Source organism: Brachyhypopomus gauderio, unplaced genomic scaffold (assembly GCF_052324685.1).
Source record: "Brachyhypopomus gauderio isolate BG-103 unplaced genomic scaffold, BGAUD_0.2 sc485, whole genome shotgun sequence".
NCBI lineage: Eukaryota > Metazoa > Chordata > Actinopteri > Gymnotiformes > Hypopomidae > Brachyhypopomus > Brachyhypopomus gauderio.
The window spans coordinates 17,501-37,118 of NW_027507306.1; the positions used below are offsets into that span (position 1 = coordinate 17,501).

General features: G+C 45.5%; 2 non-coding genes across 2 annotated transcripts in view; both read right to left on the minus strand.

Annotated features, from left to right (window-relative positions):
• Positions 1-366, minus strand: part of LOC143506572 (28S ribosomal RNA) — a 4,159-nt gene extending 3,793 nt beyond the window's left edge. Inside the window, exon 1 of the ribosomal RNA XR_013128388.1 lies at positions 1-366. This exon is cut by the window's left edge and continues 3,793 nt beyond it. This is a non-coding gene — a ribosomal RNA (28S ribosomal RNA).
• A 599-nt stretch (positions 367-965) lies between these two features.
• On the minus strand, positions 966-1,119 carry LOC143506571 (5.8S ribosomal RNA). The gene has a single exon (XR_013128387.1). It is a non-coding gene; the product is annotated as a 5.8S ribosomal RNA (ribosomal RNA).
• Between the last annotated feature and the right edge of the window lie 18,499 nt (positions 1,120-19,618).

Here is a 19,618-nt window from a genome sequence, read left to right on the forward strand (position 1 = left end):
GTACTTGTTCGCTATCGGTCTCGTGCCGGTATTTAGCCTTAGATGGAGTTTACCACCCACTTTGGGCTGCATTCACAAACAACCCGACTCCGAGAAGACTGTCACCCCGGCGGGGCAGGGGCCATTACCGGCCTCACACCGTCCACGGGCTGAGCCTCCATCAGAAGGACTCAGGCCCCCGGCCCACGCCGAGAGAAAGCAGACTTCCGTACGCCACATTTCCCCTCGCCCCGGGCGGGACGGGGGATTTGGCGCTGGGCTCTTCCCTCTTCGCTCGCCGCTACTGAGGGAATCCTTGTTAGTTTCTTTTCCTCCGCTTAGTAATATGCTTAAATTCAGCGGGTCGTCTCGTCTGATCTGAGGTCGCGTTCGAATGGGGGCAGCACGCCGGTGTGGGAACCGGACGCGCGCCTGAGCCGCCGGTGGCGGTGGGAGGGAGAGGACCCCCACGCGCACACGCGCACCGGGCTGGCAGACACAGGGTCGGTCTCGGCCTCTGCCTCGGACGAGAGGGAGGGAGGGACAGCACACCGTGAGAGGGAGACGCTGGAGGGAGGCACGTCTTGGGCCCCCATAGGACGACGCACCAACCCGAACCAACCGATACACCCGCGCGACCACGCATCCTCCTGCCGGCCTGGTGAGGAAGGGGGAGACACGCACGCGGGCAGCCTGCATGGTTGCCCACCGGCAGCCGCGTGCGCGCTTCTTCCTCGGCCGTAGGAGTATTGCGGGGCCCCTGGAGGACCAGGATCGGGGTGATCGAGAGGCAGGGAGGCCGCAGCCTACGGGGAGACGAGCTCCACAGCGAAACCTAACACGGAGCGTGTGACCCCTCTCTCTAGCCGGGGAGCTAGAGGACCGGGACGCGTCTGAATTTAGGAAGACGGAGGTGACCAGGGCCACCTTCGAACCTCCAACCGCGGTCTTGCCCATTACAGGCACAGTCCGAATGATGGGAATAGCGACCCTCAGACAGGCGTAGCCCTGGGATGAACCCAGGGCCGCAATGTGCGTTCGAAGTGTCGATGATCAATGTGTCCTGCAATTCACATTAGTTCTCGCAGCTGGCTGCGTTCTTCATCGACGCACGAGCCGAGTGATCCACCGCTAAGAGTTGTACTCTTGGTTTTTTCGTGAGAGGCACCAAACATGATAAATGGTTTTTACCATTTTTCAAGTGACGGGCGCCCCGCCGTAGTGCCTGACCCGAGGGACAGGCACCCGAGCACGGGGTCTTTAAACCCGCAGCCCTCTGCGGGCCCCCTCCACACTCGGCACCCGCCCTGTCCGTCTCGGAGGACTGGGTGAGCACGCGTAGCAACGGGGTGTTGGAAAGGGGTGTGTGAATACTGAAGGACCCAGAGGCCTACCTCGTCACCGCCCGCCATGCTCCCAGGAAGGGAGGAGCACTCGTAGCGCTGCCCGAGGTGAGCTTGGGAGCTACAGCACACAGTGAACCCCTCTCCTCACCCGCCGCCCGCCATGTCCACCCCTCCCTGCGGAGAGGAGCACGCGTAGCACCGGGGTGTGGAGGGTGTGAAGACTAAAGCCACCAGGGGGACCACCCAGTCAGCGTCCGCCATGTCTCCAGTACAGGAGAGCACTCGTAGCGCTGCCTGAGGCGGGGTTGATGAGCTAGAGTCCACACGTGGCCCTCCCCATCACCGCCCGCCATGCCTCCGGTAAGGGAGAGCACTCGTAGCGCTGTATGGGGTTGGTTCGAAGACTAGTAGGTACCCGTCACCCGACGAAAAATGGAAGGCAACGGCCACACACGCGCAACCGCTTTGACGACGTCTGAGCCCAGGAAGACAAAGGTGGCGTGAGCCTCCTGCGAACCTCCCAACGCGGGTCTGGTCCTTTACGGGCACAGTCCCGATTTATAGCAACAGACGTAGGGTGCGTGGTGGTGCCGTGAGCCTGAGGTCACCGAATGTGGAAAACCCCACGCACGCCGACAGAGAGAGAGGGCCTCGCGGCCCAGACTCACGCCATTGTGCGTGTGGAAACCGGCCGTAACCGTGTTTTTTAGCGCTTCGCACGAGCCAGAGAGTACCGAGGAGGTGCGCTCGAGATGGGGGGCTGTTTGGAGAGAACAGACCAGCTTGCGCCATCGCTGTTCAGGCGTTAAACATATGATGATCTCCAGTCCGGTACCGAAGCGCACAACCCTTTCCCCAGAGGCCCGAGGAGACGCACAGAGGCTGGGAGGAGGCGCGCCGGGCGGCGCTACCCGTTAATGATCCTTCCGCAGGTTCACCTACGGAAACCTTGTTACGACTTTTACTTCCTCTAGTTAGCGCAGCAACATCCCAATCCCAATCTATTAAGTGGCCAATTGACGGCCCCAAAGGGGGGCTGCGCGCCGAAGCCCCCAGATTTTTGCCGGGTCGGCGGATGGGTCAGGCCCCGAGGGGGGGACCCCCAAAGACGAGGGGAGTTGTCCCCCCGCCTCTAGCGCCCCCATGAGGCCGGCAATAAATTATTGAAAAACGGGCGTTTTTCGAGCGATACGCAGTTCGGCCACAGTGTGGAGCACATCCAAATAAATTGGAAGTGGGATAGGTAAGTAAAAAACATCCCACTTCCAATTTATTTTTCCGATTATTATGGGATGCCTAATCAAATAGATTGCAAATGGGATGTTTTGTGATTACCTATCCCACTTCCAATCTATTTCAGCTATTATGGGATGCCTATTCAAATAGATTGCAATTGGGATGTTTTGTGATTACCTATCCCACTTCCAATCTATTTCAGCTATTATGGGATGCCTATTCAAATAGATTGCAATTGGGATGTTTTGTGATTACCTATCCCACTTCCAATCTATTTCAGCTATTATGGGATGCCTATTCAAATAGATTGCAATTGGGATGTTTTGTGATTACCTATCCCACTTCCAATCTATTTCAGCTATTATGGGATGCCTATTCAAATAGATTGCAATTGGGATGTTTTGTGATTACCTATCCCACTTCCAATTTATTTCCATTATTATGGGATGCCTATTCAAATAGATTGCAATTGGGATGTTTTGTGATTACCTATCCCACTTCCAATCTATTTCAGCTATTATGGGATGCCTATTCAAATAGATTGCAATTGGGATGTTTTGTGATTACCTATCCCACTTCCAATTTATTTCCATTATTATGGGATGCCTATTCAAATAGATTGCAATTGGGATGTTTTGTGATTACCTATCCCACTTCCAATCTATTTCAGCTATTATGGGATGCCTATTCAAATAGATTGCAATTGGGATGTTTTGTGATTACCTATCCCACTTCCAATTTATTTCCATTATTATGGGATGCCTATTCAAATAGATTGCAATTGGGATGTTTTGTGATTACCTATCCCACTTCCAATCTATTTCAGCTATTATGGGATGCCTATTCAAATAGATTGCAATTGGGATGTTTTGTGATTACCTATCCCACTTCCAATCTATTTCAGCTATTATGGGATGCCTATTCAAATAGATTGCAATTGGGATGTTTTGTGATTACCTATCCCACTTCCAATCTATTTCAGCTATTATGGGATGCCTATTCAAATAGATTGCAATTGGGATGTTTTGTGATTACCTATCCCACTTCCAATCTATTTCAGCTATTATGGGATGCCTATTCAAATAGATTGCAATTGGGATGTTTTGTGATTACCTATCCCACTTCCAATCTATTTCAGCTATTATGGGATGCCTATTCAAATAGATTGCAATTGGGATGTTTTGTGATTACCTATCCCACTTCCAATCTATTTCCATTATTATGGGATGCCTATTCAAATAGATTGCAATTGGGATGTTGGCCACTACCCACCCCAGGTGGGCTTGTACAAGTTCAGGAATGTCGTAGGGGTCCGAAACTTGATAGGGGGGTAGTGTGGGACCCCCTAAACAACATATTGAAGCCCCGCCCCCTAAAAGTGGGCGTGGCCGGAAGTAGGTGTTCCCATGGGCCGATCGGCTCGAGACTTGATAGGGGGGTAGTGTGGGACCCCTCAAACAACATATTTAAGCCCCGCCCCTAAAAGTGGGCGTGACCGGAAGTAGGTGTTCCCATGGGCCGATCGGCTCAAAACTTTGCAGGGGAGTTCTATTTGGGACCACAAACAACATACTAAAAGCTCGTGTCCGTAGGTGGTCGGGAAGTCGAAAAATGAACCAGGAAGTGGAACAGGAAGTGACTTTCCCGAGGTCGTAGGGTCATGAAATTTCATAGGGGAGGTCTGGGGGGGCACTGGAGCAACATACTGTAAGCACGAGTCCGAAAGCCAAGCGGAATTTTTACACCACTAACCCAAACTCTATCGCATCCCAATTCCAATTTATTTCCATCAGTCAAATAAATTGGAATTGGGATGCCATTCAAATAAATTGGAATTGGACGATTTGTACTTACCGATCCCAATTCCAATCTATTTGAATGGGATCCCAATTCCAATTTATTTCCATCAGTCAAATAAATTGGAATTGGGATGCCATTCAAATAAATTGGAATTGGACGATTTGTACTTACCGATCCCAATTCCAATCTATTTGAATGGGACCCCATTCAAATAAATTGGAATTGGACGATTTGTACTTACCGATCCCAATTCCAATCTATTTCAATGGGACCCCATTCAAATAAATTGGAATTGGACGATTTGTACTTACCGATCCCAATTCCAATCTATTTCAATGGGACCCCATTCAAATAAATTGGAATTGGACGATTTGTACTTACCGATCCCAATTCCAATCTATTTCAATGGGACCCCATTCAAATAAATTGGAATTGGACGATTTGTACTTACCGATCCCAATTCCAATCTATTTCAATGGGACCCCATTCAAATAGATTGGAATTGGACGATTTGTACTTACCGATCCCAATTCCAATCTATTTGAATGGGATCCCAATTCCAATTTATTTCCATCAGTCAAATAAATTGGAATTGGGATGCCATTCAAATACATTGATTTCTAAGTTTTTTTTCTTATCACTAAAACACTTCAAAAATCATTTATCCATGCTCCCCATGTCTGGTTTATGCAAGTTGGGTGTTCAGAGTTGTCAGACTGTGGTGTCCAAAACCCCACTATTTTGATGACTTGAATAAATTGGAAGTGGGATCTCCAGATCTCAGCTTTGGAACATGATAGCACAATTCTTTCACCACTCCTCTCTAAGTTTGAGTCCTCCTAACTCACTGTGTGAGTTTGGTGAAGTTTGCAGAAAGTCAAAATTTTGGCTCAAAAAAACTCACACACTAACCCCTTAGAGTTTTTTTGAGCCAAAATTTTGACTTTCTGCAATCTTCTCCAAACTCACACAGTGAGTCAGGCACACCTAAACTTAGTGCTGAGCGTTGAAATTTTCAAGCTATGTCATTCTAAGGCTGAGATCTGGCGATCCCACTTCCAATTTATTCAAGTCATCAAAATAGTGGGGTATTGGACAGTGGAATTTCAAAACTCTGACCACCCAGTTTGCATCAGACAGACATGGGGAGTATGGATAAATGGTTTTCTAAGCTTAAAATAAGTGTTTTGTAAAATAACTTATAACCTCATTTTACTGCATCCCAATTCCAATTTATTTCCATCAGTTAAATAAATTGGAATTGGGATGCCATTCAAATAAATTGGAATTGGACAATTTGTACTTACCGATCCCAATTCCAATCTATTTCAATGGGATCCCAATTCCAATTTATTTCCATCACTTAAATAAATTGGAATTGGGATGCCATTCAAATAAATTGGAATTGGACAATTTGTACTTACCGATCCCAATTCCAATCTATTTCAATGGGACCCCATTCAAATAAATTGGAATTGGACGATTTGTACTTACCAATCCCAATTCCAATCTATTTCAATGGGACCCCATTCAAATAAATTGGAATTGGACAATTTGTACTTACTGATCCCAATTCCAATCTATTTCAATGGGACCCCATTCAAATAAATTGGAATTGGACAATTTGTACTTACCGATCCCAATTCCAATCTATTTCAATGGGATCCCAATTCCAATTTATTTCCATCAGTTAAATAAATTGGAATTGGGATGCCATTCAAATAAATTGGAATTGGACAATTTGTACTTACCGATCCCAATTCCAATCTATTTCAATGGGATCCCAATTCCAATTTATTTCCATCACTTAAATAAATTGGAATTGGGATGCCATTCAAATAAATTGGAATTGGACAATTTGTACTTACCGATCCCAATTCCAATCTATTTCAATGGGACCCCATTCAAATAAATTGGAATTGGACGATTTGTACTTACCAATCCCAATTCCAATCTATTTCAATGGGACCCCATTCAAATAAATTGGAATTGGACAATTTGTACTTACCGATCCCAATTCCAATCTATTTCAATGGGACCCCATTCAAATAAATTGGAATTGGACAATTTGTACTTACCGATCCCAATTCCAATCTATTTCAATGGGATCCCAATTCCAATTTATTTCCATCACTTAAATAAATTGGAATTGGGATGCCATTCAAATAAATTGGAATTGGACAATTTGTACTTACCGATCCCAATTCCAATCTATTTCAATGGGATCCCAATTCCAATTTATTTCCATCACTTAAATAAATTGGAATTGGGATGCCATTCAAATAAATTGGAATTGGACAATTTGTACTTACCGATCCCAATTCCAATCTATTTCAATGGGATCCCAATTCCAATTTATTTCCATCAGTCAAATAAATTGGAATTGGGATGCCATTCAAATACATTGATTTCTAAGTTTTTTTTTCTTATCACTAAAACACTTCAAAAACCATTTATCCATGCTCCCCATGTCTGGTTTATGCAAGCTGGGTGTTCAGAGTTGTCAGACTGTGGTGTCCAAAACCCCACTATTTTGATGACTTGAATAAATTGGAAGTGGGATCTCCAGATCTCAGCTTTGGAATATGATAGCACGATTCTTTTACCACTCCTCTCTAAGTTTGAGTCCTCCTAACTCACTGTGTGAGTTTGGTGAAGTTTGCAGAAAGTCAAAATTTTGCCCCAAAAAAACTCACACACTAACCCCTTAGAGTTTTTTTGAGCCAAAATTTTGACTTTCTGCAATCTTCTCCAAACTCACACAGTGAGTCAAGCACACCTAAACTTAGTGCTGAGCGTTGAAATTTTCAAGCTAGGTCATTCTGAAGCTGAGATATAGAGATCCCACTTCCAATTTATTCAAGTCATCAAAATAGTGGGGTATTGGACAGTGGAATTTCAAAACTCTGACCACTCAGTTTGCATCAGACAGACATGGGGAGTATGGATAAATGGTTTTCTAAGCTTAAAATAAGTGTTTTGTAAAATAACTTATAACCTCATTTTACTGCATCCCAATTCCAATTTATTTCCATCACTTAAATAAATTGGAATTGGGATGCCATTCAAATAAATTGGAATTGGACAATTTGTACTTACCGATCCCAATTCCAATCTATTTCAATGGGATCCCAATTCCAATTTATTTCCATCACTTAAATAAATTGGAATTGGGATGCCATTCAAATAAATTGGAATTGGACAATTTGTACTTACCGATCCCAATTCCAATCTATTTCAATGGGATCCCAATTCCAATTTATTTCCATCAGTCAAATAAATTGGAATTGGGATGCCATTCAAATACATTGATTTCTAAGTTTTTTTTTCTTATCACTAAAACACTTCAAAAACCATTTATCCATGCTCCCCATGTCTGGTTTATGCAAGCTGGGTGTTCAGAGTTGTCAGACTGTGGTGTCCAAAACCCCACTATTTTGATGACTTGAATAAATTGGAAGTGGGATCTCCAGATCTCAGCTTTGGAATATGATAGCACGATTCTTTTACCACTCCTCTCTAAGTTTGAGTCCTCCTAACTCACTGTGTGAGTTTGGTGAAGTTTGCAGAAAGTCAAAATTTTGCCCCAAAAAAACTCACACACTAACCCCTTAGAGTTTTTTTGAGCCAAAATTTTGACTTTCTGCAATCTTCTCCAAACTCACACAGTGAGTCAGGCACACCTAAACTTAGTGCTGAGCGTTGAAATTTTCAAGCTAGGTCATTCTGAAGCTGAGATATAGAGATCCCACTTCCAATTTATTCAAGTCATCAAAATAGTGGGGTATTGGACAGTGGAATTTCAAAACTCTGACCACTCAGTTTGCATCAGACAGACATGGGGAGTATGGATAAATGGTTTTCTAAGCTTAAAATAAGTGTTTTGTAAAATAACTTATAACCTCATTTTACTGCATCCCAATTCCAATTTATTTCCATCACTTAAATAAATTGGAATTGGGATGCCATTCAAATAAATTGGAATTGGACAATTTGTACTTACCGATCCCAATTCCAATCTATTTCAATGGGATCCCAATTCCAATTTATTTCCATCACTTAAATAAATTGGAATTGGGATGCCATTCAAATAAATTGGAATTGGACAATTTGTACTTACCGATCCCAATTCCAATCTATTTCAATGGGATCCCAATTCCAATTTATTTCCATCACTTAAATAAATTGGAATTGGGATGCCATTCAAATAAATTGGAATTGGACAATTTGTACTTACCGATCCCAATTCCAATCTATTTCAATGGGATCCCAATTCCAATTTATTTCCATCAGTCAAATAAATTGGAATTGGGATGCCATTCAAATACATTGATTTCTAAGTTTTTTTTTCTTATCACTAAAACACTTCAAAAACCATTTATCCATGCTCCCCATGTCTGGTTTATGCAAGCTGGGTGTTCAGAGTTGTCAGACTGTGGTGTCCAAAACCCCACTATTTTGATGACTTGAATAAATTGGAAGTGGGATCTCCAGATCTCAGCTTTGGAATATGATAGCACGATTCTTTTACCACTCCTCTCTAAGTTTGAGTCCTCCTAACTCACTGTGTGAGTTTGGTGAAGTTTGCAGAAAGTCAAAATTTTGCCCCAAAAAAACTCACACACTAACCCCTTAGAGTTTTTTTGAGCCAAAATTTTGACTTTCTGCAATCTTCTCCAAACTCACACAGTGAGTCAGGCACACCTAAACTTAGTGCTGAGCGTTGAAATTTTCAAGCTAGGTCATTCTGAAGCTGAGATATAGAGATCCCACTTCCAATTTATTCAAGTCATCAAAATAGTGGGGTATTGGACAGTGGAATTTCAAAACTCTGACCACTCAGTTTGCATCAGACAGACATGGGGAGTATGGATAAATGGTTTTCTAAGCTTAAAATAAGTGTTTTGTAAAATAACTTATAACCTCATTTTACTGCATCCCAATTCCAATTTATTTCCATCACTTAAATAAATTGGAATTGGGATGCCATTCAAATAAATTGGAATTGGACAATTTGTACTTACCGATCCCAATTCCAATCTATTTCAATGGGATCCCAATTCCAATTTATTTCCATCACTTAAATAAATTGGAATTGGGATGCCATTCAAATAAATTGGAATTGGACAATTTGTACTTACCGATCCCAATTCCAATCTATTTCAATGGGATCCCAATTCCAATTTATTTCCATCACTTAAATAAATTGGAATTGGGATGCCATTCAAATAAATTGGAATTGGACAATTTGTACTTACCGATCCCAATTCCAATCTATTTCAATGGGACCCCATTCAAATAAATTGGAATTGGACGATTTGTACTTACCAATCCCAATTCCAATCTATTTCAATGGGACCCCATTCAAATAAATTGGAATTGGACAATTTGTACTTACCGATCCCAATTCCAATCTATTTCAATGGGACCCCATTCAAATAAATTGGAATTGGACATATTGTACTTACCGATCCCAATTCCAATCTATTTCAATGGGATCCCAATTCCAATTTATTTCCATCACTTAAATAAATTGGAATTGGGATGCCATTCAAATAAATTGGAATTGGACAATTTGTACTTACCGATCCCAATTCCAATCTATTTCAATGGGATCCCAATTCCAATTTATTTCCATCACTTAAATAAATTGGAATTGGGATGCCATTCAAATAAATTGGAATTGGACAATTTGTACTTACCGATCCCAATTCCAATCTATTTCAATGGGATCCCAATTCCAATTTATTTCCATCACTTAAATAAATTGGAATTGGGATGCCATTCAAATAAATTGGAATTGGACAATTTGTACTTACCGATCCCAATTCCAATCTATTTCAATGGGACCCCATTCAAATAAATTGGAATTGGACGATTTGTACTTACCAATCCCAATTCCAATCTATTTCAATGGGACCCCATTCAAATAAATTGGAATTGGACAATTTGTACTTACCGATCCCAATTCCAATCTATTTGAATGGGACCCCATTCAAATAAATTGGAATTGGACAATTTGTACTTACCGATCCCAATTCCAATCTATTTCAATGGGACCCCTTTCAAATAAATTGGAATTGGACAATTTGTACTTACCGATCCCAATTCCAATCTATTTCAATGGGATCCCAATTCCAATTTATTTCCATCACTTAAATAAATTGGAATTGGGATGCCATTCAAATAAATTGGAATTGGACAATTTGTACTTACCGATCCCAATTCCAATCTATTTGAATGGGATCCCAATTCCAATTTATTTCCATCACTTAAATAAATTGGAATTGGGATGCCATTCAAATAAATTGGAATTGGACAATTTGTACTTACCGATCCCAATTCCAATCTATTTCAATGGGACCCCATTCAAATAAATTGGAATTGGACGATTTGTACTTACCAATCCCAATTCCAATCTATTTCAATGGGACCCCATTCAAATAAATTGGAATTGGACAATTTGTACTTACCGATCCCAATTCCAATCTATTTCAATGGGACCCCATTCAAATAAATTGGAATTGGACAATTTGTACTTACCGATCCCAATTCCAATCTATTTGAATGGGATCCCAATTCCAATTTATTTCCATCAGTCAAATAAATTGGAATTGGGATGCCATTCAAATACATTGATTTCTAAGTTTTTTTTTCTTATCACTAAAACACTTCAAAAACCATTTATCCATGCTCCCCATGTCTGGTTTATGCAAGCTGGGTGTTCAGAGTTGTCAGACTGTGGTGTCCAAAACCCCACTATTTTGATGACTTGAATAAATTGGAAGTGGGATCTCCAGATCTCAGCTTTGGAATATGATAGCACGATTCTTTTACCACTCCTCTCTAAGTTTGAGTCCTCCTAACTCACTGTGTGAGTTTGGTGAAGTTTGCAGAAAGTCAAAATTTTGCTTCAAAAAAACACACACACTAACCCCTTAGAGTTTTTTTGAGCCAAAATTTTGACTTTCTGCAATCTTCTCCAAACTCACACAGTGAGTCAGGCACACCTAAACTTAGTGCTGAGTGTTGAAATTTTCAAGCTATGTCATTCTGAAGCTGAGATATAGAGATCCCACTTCCAATTTATTCAAGTCATCAAAATAGTGGGGTATTGGACAGTGGAATTTCAAAACTCTGACCACTCAGTTTGCATCAGACAGACATGGGGAGTATGGATAAATGGTTTTTTAAGCTTAAAATAAGTGTTTTGTAAAATAACTTATAACCTCATTTTACTGCATCCCAATTCCAATTTATTTCCATGTGTTAAATAGATTGGAATTGGGATGCCATTCAAATAAATTGGAATTGGACGATTTGTACTTACCGATCCCAATTCCAATCTATTTGAATGGGATCCCAATTCCAATTTATTTCCATCACTTAAATAAGTTGGAATTGGGATGCCATTCAAATAAATTGGAATTGGACAATTTGTACTTACCGATCCCAATTCCAATCTATTTCAATGGGACCCCATTCAAATAAATTGGAATTGGACGATTTGTACTTACCGATCCCAATTCCAATCTATTTCAATGGGACCCCATTCAAATAAATTGGAATTGGACAATTTGTACTTACCGATCCCAATTCCAATCTATTTCAATGGGACCCCATTCAAATAAATTGGAATTGGACAATTTGTACTTACCGATCCCACTTCCAATCTATTTGAATGGGATCCCAATTCCAATTTATTTCCATCAGTCAAATAAATTGGAATTGGGATGCCATTCAAATAGATTGGAATTGGGATCGGTAAGTACAAATCGTACAATTCCAATCTATTTGAATGGGGTCCCATTCAAATAGATTGGAATTGGGATCGGTAAGTACAAATCGTCCAATTCCAATCTATTTGAATGGGGTCCTTAAGGCCTACGACTACAGCGCAATAGATTAATGGCTGCCATACGCCAACGCTTCGAGCTACGGACTTGCAACTTGGGATGGTCCATCGGGCCATCACAGAGACGACCTCGACCGATTTTGGGACCTCTACGTCAAATTTTGGCCCCTCAGGGGCCCCAAATGTATGAAAATTTGGGTTTGACCTTAAGGCCTACGACTACAGCGCAATAGATTAATGGCTGCCATACGCCAACGCTTCGAGCTACGGACTTGCAACTTGGGATGGTCCATCGGGCCATCACAGAGACGACCTCGACCGATTTTGGGACCTCTACGTCAAATTTTGGCCCCTCAGGGGCCCCAAATGTATGAAAATTTGGGTTTGACCTTAAGGCCTACGACTACAGCGCAATAGATTAATGGCTGCCATACGCCAACGCTTCGAGCTACGGACTTGCAACTTGGGATGGTCCATCGGGCCATCACAGAGACGACCTCGACCGATTTTGGGACCTCTACGTCAAATTTTGGCCCCTCAGGGGCCCCAAATGTATGAAAATTTGGGTTTGACCTTAAGGCCTACGACTACAGCGCAATAGATTAATGGCTGCCATACGCCAACGCTTCGAGCTACGGACTTGCAACTTGGGATGTTCCATCGGGCCATCACAGAGACGACCTCGACCGATTTTGGGACCTCTACGTCAAATTTTGGCCCCTCAGGGGCCCCAAATGTATGAAAATTTGGGTTTGACCTTAAGGCCTACGACTACAGCGCAATAGATTAATGGCTGCCATACGCCAACGCTTCGAGCTACGGACTTGCAACTTGGGATGGTCCATCGGGCCATCACAGAGACGACCTCGACCGATTTTGGGACCTCTACGTCAAATTTTGGCCCCTCAGGGGCCCCAAATGTATGAAAATTTGGGTTTGACCTTAAGGCCTACGACTACAGCGCAATAGATTAATGGCTGCCATACGCCAACGCTTCGAGCTACGGACTTGCAACTTGGGATGGTCCATCGGGCCATCACAGAGACGACCTCGACCGATTTTGGGACCTCTACGTCAAATTTTGGCCCCTCAGGGGCCCCAAATGTATGAAAATTTGTGTTTGACCTTAAGGCCTACGACTACAGCGCAATAGATTAATGGCTGCCATACGCCAACGCTTCGAGCTACGGACTTGCAACTTGGGATGGTCCATCGGGCCATCACAGAGATGACCTCGACCGATTTTGGGACCTCTACGTCTAATTTTGGCCCCTCAGCATCCCCAAATGTATGCTCGTGACCTCTCTGTGTTAGAAAAAAATCACTTTCAAAAGTTAGCCACGCCCAATCCGTATGACCTAAGGGTCTGTGCTCGGAGTATCTTCCTCAGTGGGTGGGGTATATTAACACTCTGGAAGCACGTGTGGATACGTGCAGGTTTGGTCCTTCAGGGGCCCCGCACACATGGTCTTGTGCTTTAAGTGTTAGAGGAGATTCTGCCTAAAAGTGCAAATTCAAATGATAGCCACACCCAAACCATATGACCTATGAGTCTGTGCATGCACTATCTTTATCAATTTGTTGGGTCTAATAACACTCTGCAGGCACGTGTGGATACGTGCAGGTTTGGTCCTTCAGGGGCCCCGCACACATGGTCTTGTGCTTTAAGTGTTAGAGGAGATTCTGCCTAAAAGTGCAAATTCAAATGATAGCCACACCCAAACCATATGACCTATGAGTCTGTGCATGCACTATCTTTATCAATTTGTTGGGTCTAATAACACTCTGCAGGCACGTGTGGATACGTGCAGGTTTGGTCCCTCAGGGGCCCCGCACACATGGTCTTGTGCTGTGTTAGAAGAGTTACTGCCTAAAAGAGCAAATTCAAATGATAGCCACACCCAAACCATATGACCTTTGGGTCTGTGCATGCACTATCTTTATCAATTTGTTGGGTCTAATAACACTCTGCAGGCACGTGTGGATACGTGCAGGTTTGGTCCCTCAGGGGCCCCGCACACATGGTCTTGTGCTGTGTTAGAAGAGTTACTGCCTAAAAGAGCAAATTCAAATGATAGCCACACCCAAACCATATGACCTTTGGGTCTGTGCATGCACTATCTTTATCAATTTGTTGGGTCTAATAACACTCTGCAGGCACGTGTGGATACGTGCAGGTTTAGACTCTCAGGGGCCACAAGTGTGTGTGTTGCTCCTATTAAAAAAGGCCTACACAGCAACACGTTGACTGCTGCCAAACGCCAACACTTCGAGCTACAGACCTGTATCTCAGGATCCTGCATCGGGCCATCACAGAGACGACCTCGACCGATTTTGGGACCCCTAGGTTAAATTTTGGGCCCTCAGCGGCCCCAAATGTATGTACATTTCTGTTTGACCTTTGGCCTACGACTACAGCGCAATATCTTTTAGGCTGCCATACGCCAACGCTTTGAGCTACGGACTTGCAACTCGGGATCCTCCATCGGGCCATCACAGAGACGACCTCGACCGATTTTGGGACCCCTACGTCAAATTTTGGCCCCTCAGCGGCCCCAAATGTATGAAAATATGCGTTTAAACTTTAGGCCTCTCCCTACAGTGCAATATCTTTTTTGCTGCCATACGCCAACGCTTCGAGCTACGGACTTGGGCCTTGGGATCCTCTTTTAGGCCATAACATACATGACCTCGACCGATTTTGGGACCCCTAGGTTAAATTTTGGCCCCTCAGCGGCCCCAAATGTATGAAAATATGCGTTTAAACTTTAGGCCTCTCCCTACAGTGCAATATCTTTTTTGCTGCCATACGCCAACGCTTCGAGCTACGGACTTGGGCCTTGGGATCCTCTTTTAGGCCATAACATACATGACCTCGACCGATTTTGGGACCCCTACGTCAAATTTTGGCCCCTCAGCGGCCCCAAATGTATGAAAATATGCGTTTAAACTTTAGGCCTCTCCCTACAGTGCAATATCTTTTTTGCTGCCATACGCCAACGCTTCGAGCTACGGACTTGGGCCTTGGGATCCTCTTTTAGGCCATAACATACATGACCCCGACCGATTTTGGGACCTTTACGTCAAATTTTGGCCCTTCAGCGGCCCCAAATGTATGCTTGTGACTGTTCTGTGTTAGAAAAAAAACACCTTTAAAACTTAGCCACGCCCAAACGGTATGACCTAGGGCTCCGTGCTTACAGTATGTTGTTCCAAAGCCCTCTCAGACATCCCTTATGAAATTTCATGACCCTCCGACCTCGGGAAAGTCACTTCCTGTTCCACTTCCTGGTTCGTTTTTTGACTTCCCGCCCACTTACGGACACGAGCTTTTAGTATGTTGTTTGGGGTCCCTAACATAACTCCCCTGCAAAGTTTCGAGCCGATTGGCCCATGGGAACACCTACTTCCGGCCACGCCCACTTTTGGGGGCGGGGCTTAAATATGTTGTTTTAGGGGCCCCACACTACTCCCCTATGAAGTCTCAAGCCGATCGGCCTATGGGAACACCTACTTCCGGCCACGCCCACTTTTTGGGGGCGGGGCTTCAATATGTTGTTTTACGGGTCCCACACTACCCCCCTATCAAGTTTCGGGCCCCTACGATATTCGGTTCTCTTCCTGTGCTCTTAACTCTAATTCTGAACTTTGTACACGCCCACCTGGGGTGGGTGGTGGCCAACATCCCAATTGCAATCTATTGTGTGTCTAACCATCCCACTTGCCATCTATTTAAGCATGCCAACAGGTAATTGCTTTTTCAATGTGTCCACGAAAAATGAATGGAAATAGATTGGGATTGGGATGCGGCCAATCAGGGTTTAGGGAGGAGCTTCGAAGTCGGGGCGTCGAATGCTGGTTCGTCCCGGGGCCCTCGACCACATATCCGAAAACCGCATGTCTAGGCCCTTCCAGAGCCTTGTAAAAAAATCAGAAAAAAATATTCCTGAAAATTATTTTCAATGGACTAGGTGAATAGGATTTGTGTCCACGAACCATCTATGAGCACTATGTGAGATAAATTGGAATTGGGATGCGAAAGGGTTAGTAAGGATTTGGTTGGGCGGTGTGAAAATTCCGCTTGGCGTTCGGACTCGGGCTTACAGTATGTTGTGCCGGAGCCCTCTCAGACATCCCCTATGAAATTTCATGACCCTACGACCTCGGGAAAGTCACTTCCTGTTCCACTTCCTGGTTCGTTTTTCGACTTCCCGACCACCTACGGACACGAGCTTTTAATATGTTGTTTGTGGTCCCTAACAGAACTACCCTGCAAAGTTTCGAGCCGATTGGCCCATGGGAACTACAACTTCCGGCCACGCCCACTTTTTGGGGCGGGGCTTAAATATGTTGTTTTAGGGGTCCCACACTACTCCCCTACCAAGTCTCAAGCCGATCGGCCTATGGGAACACCTACTTCCGGCCACGCCCACTTTTGGGGGCGGGGCTTCAATATGTTGTTTAGGGGGTCCCACACTACTCCCCTATCAAGTCTCGAGCCAATCGGACCATGGGAACATCTACTTCCGGCCACGCCCACTTTTGGGGGCGGGGCTTCAATATGTTGTTTAGGGGGTCCCACACTACCCCCCCACCAAGTTTCGGACCCCTACGACCTTCGGTTCTCTTCCTGTGCCCCTACCTTTAATTCCTGAACTTGTACACGCCCACCTGGGGTGGGTGGTGGCCAACATCCCAATTGCAATCTATTTCAATACCAAGCAAACACATGGTATAAACTAGAAATGGGATGTGGGTGGGGTTTGGGGGAGGTGTGTTGAAACCTCCCACTTGCAATCTATTTGAATAGCATGCCAACACATTGAATAAATTGGAAGTGGGATCCCTTGCCAGCTTGCCCATTATGCCACGTGCCACGACTTAAAACTGACTTCGGATCAGTGGCCGGTATCGGGCGTGGTCCACGGACAGCGCGAGGGCGCCCCTACAGGCGTCCACGAAGCCCCTATTGACTTACCAGTGTGGTCAGTAAGGAAATCACAAAGGTGTCCATTCGGCAATTTAGTTAAACGGCAATTGGGATCCAAATTCGGGTTACAATCCCATTGCCCCACTATTGCGTACAATGGCAATTTATTTAGTTCATCAAAATCCCAAAACCCCACTACGTTTACTTACTCTAGATGATCAAGTTTGATCGACTTCTCAGCACTACACCAAGGCCCACGAGGGGTCCCGGTGCGGCCGATCCGAGGACCTCACTAAACCATCCGATCGGTAGTAGCGACGGGCGGTGTGTACAAAGGGCAGGGACTTAATCAACGCGAGCTTGTGACTCACGCTTACTGGGAATTCCTCGTTCATGGGGAATAATTGCAATCCCCAGTCCCAATCACGATTGGGTTTCAGCGGATTACCCGCGCCTCTCGGCGAAGGGTAGGCACATGCTGAGCCAACCATTGTGGCGCGCGTGCAGCCCCGGACATCTAAGGGCATCACAGACCTGTTATTGCTCCATCTCGTGTGGCTGAACGCCACTTGTCCCTCTAAGAAGTTGATGCAGACCACGGAGGGCCGCATAACTAGTTAGCATGCCGGAGTCTCGTTCGTTATCGGAATTAACCAGACAAATCGCTCCACCAACTAAGAACGGCCATGCACCACCACCCACAGAATCGAGAAAGAGCCATCAATCTGTCAATCCTTTCCGTGTCCGGGCCGGGTGAGGTTTCCCGTGTTGAGTCAAATTAAGCCGCAGGCTCCACTCCTGGTGGTGCCCTTCCGTCAATTCCTTTAAGTTTCAGCTTTGCAACCATACTCCCCCCGGAACCCAAAGACTCGTGGTTTCCCGCACGCTGCCCGGCGGGTCATGGGAATAACGCCGCCGGATCGCGGGTTGGCATAGTTTACGGTCGGAACTACGACGGTATCTGATCGTCTTCGAACCTCCGACTTTCGTTCTTGATTAATGAAAACATTCTTGGCAAATGCTTTCGCTTTCGTCCGTCTTGCGCCGGTCCAAGAATTTCACCTCTAGCGGCGCAATACGAATGCCCCCGGCCGTCCCTCTTAATCATGGCCCTGGTTCCGGAAACCCACAAAATAGAACCGGAGTCCTATTCCATTATTCCTAGCTCAGGTATTCGGGCGAGTAGCGGCCCGCTTTGAACACTCTAATTTTTTCAAAGTAAACGCTCCGGACCCCGACCGGACACCCAGCCAAGGGCATCCGAGGGGCACCGGGAGGCAGGGTCTGGGACAGGCGGTGGCTCGCCTCGCGGCGGACCGTCAGCCCACTCCCGAAATCCAACTACGAGCTTTTTAACTGCAGCAACTTTAATATACGCTATTGGAGCTGGAATTACCGCGGCTGCTGGCACCAGACTTGCCCTCCAATGGGTCCTCACCCATGGGTTTAGGATACGCTCATTCCGATTACAGGGCCTCGAAAGAGACCTGTATCGTTATTTTTCGTCACTACCTCCCCGTGTCGGGAATGGGTAATTTGCGCGCCTGCTGCCTTCCTTGGATGTGGTAGCCGTTTCTCAGGCTCCCTCTCCGGAATCGAACCCTGATTCCCCGTTACCCGTGGTCACCATGGTAGGCGACTATAGTACCATCGAAAGTTGATAGGGCAGACATTCGAATGAGACGTCGCCGCCGCGGAGGGCGCGCGATCGGCCCGAGGTTATCTAGAGTCACCAAAGCGGCCGGGGGGCCCGCGCCCCGCCGGATGGGTTTTGGATCTGATAAATGCACGCATCCCCCAGAGGGGTCAGCGCTCGTTTGCATGTATTAGCTCTAGAATTACCACAGTTATCCGAGTAACGTGTGGAGCGATCAAAGGAACCATGACTGATTTAATGAGCCATTCGCAGTTTCACTGTACCGGCCGTGTGTACTTAGACCTGCATGGCTTAATCTTTGAGACAAGCATATGTTACTGGCAGGATCAACCAGGTAGCTGCACCGCGGTGGTGAAAGGGACACCAGCTAACGTCGCGGCCACCTCGGCGTGCTCCATCCCCCGGGCAGGGTCAGGGGCCCACCTCGGTACCGGACGCCCACCATCGGTGCAGCAGGGGTGCGCCGTCAGCGTGGGGGAGAGAGCCCTCGTCAGCTCCCAGCACGCGCGCGCGCTACTGTGGGACGTAACCGAGAAATGAGTGATTCCGTGACCAGGCGGGGTGAGGCCAAGCATGTGTTGAACTAACCCGATCCACTGCTGGCTCTCACCCGTACACCATGGACGCCGATAGCGGACACCTGTGTAGACAGACCGGCCTTCAACGCTTCCCTCAGACGGTTCCGGGTGAGGATCGTGTCTTTTCAGACCGAGGCCCCCCCATAGAGGCATGCCCGCTGGTTTGGGGAGGAACTACCCGGGCGGCACAGAAGGCTTCAACCCTAGGCCCAACCCAAGGCCTGTGTCTCGGTCATC